Source organism: Aythya ferina (genome assembly GCF_964211825.1).
Source record: "Aythya ferina genome assembly, chromosome: 3".
Lineage (NCBI taxonomy): Eukaryota > Metazoa > Chordata > Aves > Anseriformes > Anatidae > Aythya > Aythya ferina.
In genome coordinates, this window is record NC_140298.1 from 110,077,746 (window position 1) to 110,085,368 (window position 7,623).

At 44.0% G+C, this 7,623-nt stretch overlaps 1 long non-coding RNA gene across 1 annotated transcript; it reads right to left on the reverse strand.

The window, feature by feature from the left end:
* Window positions 1-1,342: 1,342 nt before the first annotated feature.
* Window positions 1,343-4,288, reverse strand: LOC311434929. The gene is made up of 2 exons (XR_014691836.1): window positions 3,991-4,288; window positions 1,343-2,941 (listed from the first exon to the last, which is right to left on the reverse strand). It is a non-coding gene; the product is annotated as an uncharacterized lncRNA (long non-coding RNA).
* Window positions 4,289-7,623: the final 3,335 nt, after the last annotated feature.

Below are 7,623 nucleotides of genomic sequence, written 5' to 3' on the forward strand. Positions count from 1 at the left end.
AGACAAGCATATGCTCACAGGTATCGGTTCTGCCCTTACAAATCTCTGGCTCTAAGGACTTGACATGTCACTGCTGCTGTAGCTTCAGAGGTTTTAGAGGGGTTATACCAACTAGGCAAACCACACAAATGGACAAATGCCATGAGGACCTCCTGTAACCAAAAGCCACGCAGCACAGTACGTGACCATGCGTTCTCTTTGCATTGTATTTCTTCACATACAAAGAAAAATGACCTGTATTCCTATTATACCTATTGCACAAGTAAGGAGTACAAAAACTTGGTCAACTTGGTCAAGACACCTTATTTTTCATAAGTACTATGGTGTTTCTTAAAGGTTTAAATTCTTTTGTGTTATCTGAGGCATGTGCTTCAGGGATGTACAGCAAATGAAAAGCAAAGCAAAGAAAAAAGAAAGCACTGATAGCAAAGAACATCAAAATGCAGTAAAATTATGCTCTTTGATAAATTTTGGGCTAGAAACCATTATGAGAGGACAAGGATGCACAATTATCTCATTGTTGGAGAAAGATCTAAAGAACTTATCAGTCTTCTTTGAAATGACAGTCATAATACACTCTGTAGCAGTTTGGGGGTCTCTCCCTCATCAGCATTTTTCAACAAATAAATGCAGGAAAAACCCTCCTTTAATGTAATCCTTTAAACAGAGAGTCTTTTGTTTTATGGCTGTGCAAAGAAACTTCAAACAAGGCATTTCAAAGAGAAATCTTGGCTACTCCTTTGAAGAAAACATTGTTCACAGATATTCCAGATTATCTGAATGCCTCTTTGCATTAAATATTACTTAAGTGATATCTTTTATTATTTGAATTTATAGGATTTCCATTTTTACACACAGAGTTTTTCACATCATACAAGTTTCCATTTGTGGATGGAATAAAATAGTCAATGTAGATTTTTTTTTTTTTTTTTGTTATTCTGCACGCCAGCAGTTGTAATGGCTAAAGTCCCATCTGATTTTGCTTTGAAACTCCCCACCTGTACTTTTAGGTCGTGGTTAATATACTGCCAATTTATTTTAACTTTACTGATAAATCTGTAGAATTCGGCATGTAATAATTAGTCCTGTGACTGCTTATCAGCATCATTTCTCATCTTGCCATTAGGAAGAAACAAAGAGAGTGAGGGGAAATGATGTGGAAATAATAATATCTGCTGGCATTGATGCTGACCAATAGGAACCGGACTCTTTTCAGAGAAATCAATTCAAAATGCCATTTCCAGAATTTCATGGAAAGATATAGGCCAACTTCCAATGTTTTCTGTATTGCAGGTTGATAAAACTCAGTACAATTAAAAGCCTAAATTAGATAGAAGTCTACTTCCAGAAACAAAGATGACAGTCTGCCCTTTATTACAAATCTTTACTACTTTCATCATGACACGTTACACAGCTTATACTCTAATCTTTTAAGAAGAACCACCAACTGTTTAAGGTTCTCATGGGAACAACTGAAGACTAATAATGAGTAATCTAATTTCTCTGACAGTTGACTTTGATCATTTTGAAATATATTGTCATCAAATATGTCCAACAGTCACATGCTTAGTTAAAAGGATGCTTTCCTATAGATTTGCCATAGGTGATAGTCAAAAGATTGAGCACAAGTAACCCTGCTTAACTAGCAATAGGCATTCAAAGAAAATTTTCTCTCGCAAATAATCAAAAATTGCTTTACAATATGTACAGCTGTTTACTTGCCCACCAGTTTAATCTGTCAGTCTGTGCATCCAACTACCAAACTGCAATTTAAACCATGATGTTTTGGATTTTCCCCTGGCATGATCCCTTTTTATTTGACTAGAAAATTTACCCAGACAATTCTGAGCATTTCCTGTATTTGTCCAAGGTTTCCAGATGTTCAGTGATCATCTTGGAGTTAATAGGCAATAAATCTGTCTGGACTGCCATGCATCCAGACACCTTGTTCATGTCTGTGGTGTGTGTACAGGTGATGCTTTTGGAAAGCATTGTGCTTATTGTGCCCACAAAGCCCAGTTGCTGTGTTCCTCTGCAACAGATCTCACTCCTGCTGATCTGGGAAGATTTATTGCACGTGTGTGTATCAGTTCTGCGGTACACACACAGCAAACTTGCACTTCTGGGAAGCACTGCACTTGCACAACGTGTCAGTAGCTGATGTGCATAGTCAGCAACAAATGTATTGGAAGGGTAGGACCAGCTGGAGGGCGTGGAGGGCTTTCTCACCATGGTAGCCGCGGACTTCCTGGACATGTGGACGTATATTTTATCTTGAGAAATCTCAGACATGAATATGGCCACCCAGACTTAGGGAATGACAGGAAGAATCATGTGTCCACTTGTAGCTGCAAGTGCATAACACAAAGCAAGTGATGTGTGAACAGAAGAAATATTGTTTCTCTATAGTCCATAGATGATCTGAGAAAAAATGGTACAGTCTTGTAAGTTAAGTTGTAAGTTGTTTAAGCTTCAAACTCATAAAAAGTCAGAAAATTCTTCTTTGAGATTCTAATTATGTGATTTGCCAGCCCTCAAAATTCATCACATATCAACCAAAATCCCTTACACCCACCTCTGCTCTTTGCATTCACTATCAGCCAAAGTGCCTTACTGAACTTCATTGGTTGTACTCCATAGTCTGTATGCAAACAACTTCCTTAGTTGTGACTCCAGAAATAAACTGGGGAGACAGAGTGGCAAATGAAGCACAACTTTTCCTCTGAGAACTTCATTTACAACACTAAAATCATGCCAATACCTGTCTGTTTTGGTAAAGTTCTCTGTAATAACCAAAACACGTCGTTCAGGCTCTTCAGGTCCAAGTGGTAGAGTCAGTGCAGGAAAGTAGCCTTGGAAGCCTCAGTGCTGTCTTTCAAGTCTTTATGGCTTTTACCTTCCAGATACAATTTGAAACAGAGATCTGGGTCTCTTGTAGACACTGGAAAGCACAGATGCTTTTTTTCCACCCATTGTGTGATAAATTTCCCAAGCAGTCACTTCCAGACAAAGGAAGTGGTTGTGCCATTATGGTCCAAGAAAGCAAGTTCAAGTTGAATTCTAGAGATGATGGATATGTTCAACAAGCCTTTTTTTTTTTTTTTTTTTTTTTTTTTTTTAATGAACTCTGGGGAGCACCGTGGGTGCACTGACAGTTTTTGCATTGTTCCCTGTCCATTTATCCTTTGGGAGACTGGTCTTACCTGAGGCTTACAAGATGTGTCACAAGTCTCAATGAAGACACAGAAATGCAAAAACTGTTACTGTCAAACCATTCCTAAAATAACCAAGATTTTACATGGTTGGTTTGCATATACTAAAGATTCTGAGGAGGGTCACTGCTTTTGGCTGGGGAGGGCACACAGGTTGATCCTACGTCTAATATATATATTTACTCTTCCCCTCCCACTCCAGTATTCACTAAAATCTGCCTCAGTGGAAAGTTTTAGGAAACATCCTGATTTTCACATGTTCAGCAGAGCCTCTCTTGGACTTTTTTTTTTTGGCCTGAGTGAAGTATGAGCTCAGGGCATGCCCCAGTGCAGGGACCCTCAGGACCTCCCCTGAGATGGCATGTTTTGCCAGGTCTGAGAGCCCAGGGCTTGTCCTCGCCACATCCCTGGACCCCACTGAACCTGGACTGTAGGGATGTTGCTGCCTGAATTGAACTAAATGCAAAGGGGAAGGAATTAGGGGGGGGAGCTAGGTGGGAAGAAGGTGACACTTGAGGCATAGAAAGGGTGAATAATAAGCAAGAGCTGGGAATGCACAGCAAAGAGACTGGGCACAGGGAACTGAGAATGGATGAGAAGTGAGATAAGGGCTGGGAAAGGAAAGGAATGAGGAGTGAGGAGACAGGGACTTTGGTGAAAGAGATGAGAAGAAATGAGATGACAGGTCTGGAACAGGGAGGGGAAAGGGCAGAAGAGGGGAATGAAAGTGGACAGTTATGTGCGAGTTTAGTCATAAAGCATGTGGCCAAAGCCTCACCTTCTTCCCACTGTTCTTCATACAGAGGATGGCAGCCTGCAGTGCTGCTAGCACGCATGGTGGAAGATGCCCATGGCTTGGAGACACCAGCAGGATGTTCACCTCGCTTATCTGAAAACAAGCAAGCAGGGACCCCTCTTGAATTTAAATACAGAAACATCCTCTGTTAAAAAACTCTTCCTGGGGTTGAAGAGTCAACCACTCAAAAGCTGGGGCTGGCCGTGAAGTTTCAGTTCTCTAAAATGGGCATGTGAGCAAACCAAGGGTGTCTCCCTGTTTGGGCAGCCCTAACTCTGACATTTCCTAATGTCTGTGGTTTTGCTTTTGTTTTTTCCTTGAGAAAACTCTCCAGAAACTTTCACAAATAAACTCTTTTTTTTTTTTTCTTCTGTTTCCTGTTTTTTCCCCCAAGACATAAGAGAGAAGAGAAAAACAGATATTTTTAATGCAAGCAGTGTTCTCTCAGAACGAACAGAAAGAGAATTGTTAGCTTAACACTGAAAACAATGCTATTGCTGCCTAACGTTAATCCTTGAAACTGTATCAAAATGAGCAGGCAGGCCTAATTCTGCTGTTCCTTATTCAGTGTACTTGACTGCTGCCTTTAAAAATATTTTTAGCACGGTTTTGTGTAGGTGAGTGCATGTGTGGAAGAGAAAGATATGACATCCTTTTTTCTTGTAGCCCACTCATCGTCAGGCTGTGATGACAAACCGGTGTGTTTGTGTGTGTACAAGTATGTCTGTCTGCACAAATTAGAGGTTTTGCATGATTGCAAGTGACGTGTTTCTGCAGCACAGAGCAGCCTTTCTCCTCCAAGGCCACTGATCCAGCTCCTTCTTCTAAAACGTATGGCAGAGAGGCAGCAGTGGTGCTTCTAGCCCTCTTACACCATGAAACATACTTGGTGCCATCCCTGAATGAAGCTATGGAGCCAAAGAGACGGAGCCAAACCCAACGTCAGGCCTGTCTACCTGGAATCTTTCCATTGACCTTAATAGGAGTTTGACCAGGCCCCAGCTATAAACAATTCAGAGGAGATAATGTAGATGCTTATTTTGTTTTCCTTTGGACTGCTCTGCGTGTTGCGTTCAGCATCACGTCCACCATGGAGCTGGCAGCTACCATTATTTAACTTTTCCCCGCCAACTTCATGGCCCTCATGTGCTGGTAGGTTGAAACAAGGCCCTTGGGGTGCTGGCGTGTGCAGGACAGATCTCCTCTGCTTGCTTTTCCTCGTTTCCAGTCTGTAGTTGAGGGCAGGCGGGGCTGGGAAGTGCAACAGGTGGTGGCAGAAGGCTGCCTGCAGGAGCTGAGCTTTGGCTTTTTGTGAATGTTGGAGAAGTGTTGTCTTGTGAAGGGGGCGGAAGAAGGCATGTTGAGGACGAAAAGCACTTGTTTCTAGGGCTTGAAATCTGAGTGGAAGGAAAAGCCTAGAGGGAGTCAAGGTGAGGAGTGTGGTTTTGGCACGCAGTTGTGTTGGCATCTGTGCTGCCTGGGGACACGTGCATGAGAGGGAAGGCCGCGGGGCATCGGAGCTCAGCTCCCTGCTGGCATGCCAAACCTCAGGTGCCTCAGCAGGTTCAGAGACATCAGTCCTCATTGCATTCCCTGGAGGGCAGCGAGGACAAGTGGCCCCCACACAAAGCCCCTGCACCCCATTGACCTCCTGTCCTGGTGGGAAAGCCTCTGCTTGGTCAGGACAAGGATGGGTTGATGCACGGAGGCTGAAGGCTCCTGGGATGGCCCAACAAGACACCTGTCTGGACACCTTCCAAAGCCACAAAGGACAGAGGGAATGCTGGCCACAGCTCTGCTGAGAGCAAGAGGAGGTTTGCTTCTTGGCTCTGCTCTGTGACTTCTGTCCTCACCTTGGCTGGGGCAGAGGGAGGCCCCCTGCTCCTCAGTGGTCTCCAGAGCTGCCAGAAACTTCGGTCATCCCTCCACGGGTGGGAGAAGCAACCAGCCTCAAAGCTGTCCTGGCCGTTAGTCTGACTTTGCAAAGCCCAGACGGTGGCAAAAGGAGGCCCAGACCCACTTCAGCAGCCTGTATTCCTGGGGTTTGGCCAGGCCTTCTCCAGCACCTGGGGTTTCCAGGTGAGCTCCCATCCCAGTGCTGGGCAGCCTGCCCTGGTGACCACCCTTACAGCTGCCTTGGGTAGGCTTAGCTTCACCATTCCCCTCAGACACAGAAGTACATGGTCCCAAAACCCTTCTGCTTCTCTGTTCTCTTCACTAGGAAGACACTGAATTACTCTGGGTTTGGAAAAGTGAAGTTTTAAACTTCTCGGACTGCAGCTGCTTCTGCAAAGGGTGTCACTCAGCCAAGCTTCCTAGCATTAAACTTCTTCACTTGCTATCACCCTTTATAAAATGTGTATTTTCCTGATAGCTTGAGCAGCAGCAATTCCCTTGGCTCCATAAGGAACATTAAAGAGTGGGTTTTAATGCCCCAGGGAACTTGCAGTGTGCAGTGTTTGAAGGGAAAGGCCCTCACTTCATGCAGCTCTTCAGATTATTGTTCTTAAATATCCTGTATCACATTATTTATTGCTGCAGATTTTTTTTCCCTCTTTTTATTGTCTCAGTCCCAGGCAGTAAAACACATTGCTGCAACGCAGAGACAAATCAAAAGAGAAGGGATCATTTCACTTGAGGGATGTTTTGGCTCTGCTGATGGACTTCACGGTGGGCCCTGGCTCTCCCTGCATGGGGCAAACTGGAAGCCCAGACCCACGCACAGCAGGAGAGCATGGCCCTGGCCCCATGCACCATTCCCTGGTTAGCCCATCATCGACTCTTGAGGCAGGGAAAGGGGCACCTCTACTTTCTGGATAAGATATGCAGGTAAGCACATGTGGATTGGCTTGCAAATAAGAGGCACAGTGGGGTCTTGGATGCAGTTGTATTGACGCCAAGAGCATGCATCCTGATTCTCGCCTGTGCACAAACAGGTTTTTGCCCCAAGTGCAGGCTCTCAACTTGCACAATACAAGGAAAAGTGGTGCCAGGACATAAATTAGGAAGCATGAATGGGTAAAACACAAAGGAACTTATTTTGTGCTAATAGTTTAGCAAAGGCATTCAGACACTTCTAAAGTTAGCACATTGTGCTGCCAAGAGAAACAGTGCAGTGGAGGAAAAATACCTCCCTGGATAGCTGTCTACCAGCAGATACGTCCTGTTTTTCAATCCAGACAAATACAGCCTGACTCTGCCAAGCCTACACTTTGGTTTTCCTTGCCTTATGTGGGATAAATACTTCCCTCCTCTTCCAAAGTTAGTGCAGTAATTAGCCAAAAATCAAAGCTGTACCTGATAACAATGCGGTCCTTTATCTTTAGTAAAGACTTTCAATCACAGAAATTACCTTGGCTCATCAATTAGCCGAAAGCTTGCTCAGCCTGTAATAGAGACTGCCTAATTCACATGTGGCTCCTGATCTCTTTTCCAGTGCTACTAATGGCTTCAGTCAGCATTGTACTAAAAGCACTGCAAGGCAGAGCTGTGCTAGACACAAAATAGATTTGGCAAATGCACGTTTTTATGAGCAAAAGTGCTGCTCTAAAAATACATTGCCTTGCTCGCACCAAGACCTCAGAAGTTAGACAAAACCATGGCTGAAGCTGCCGC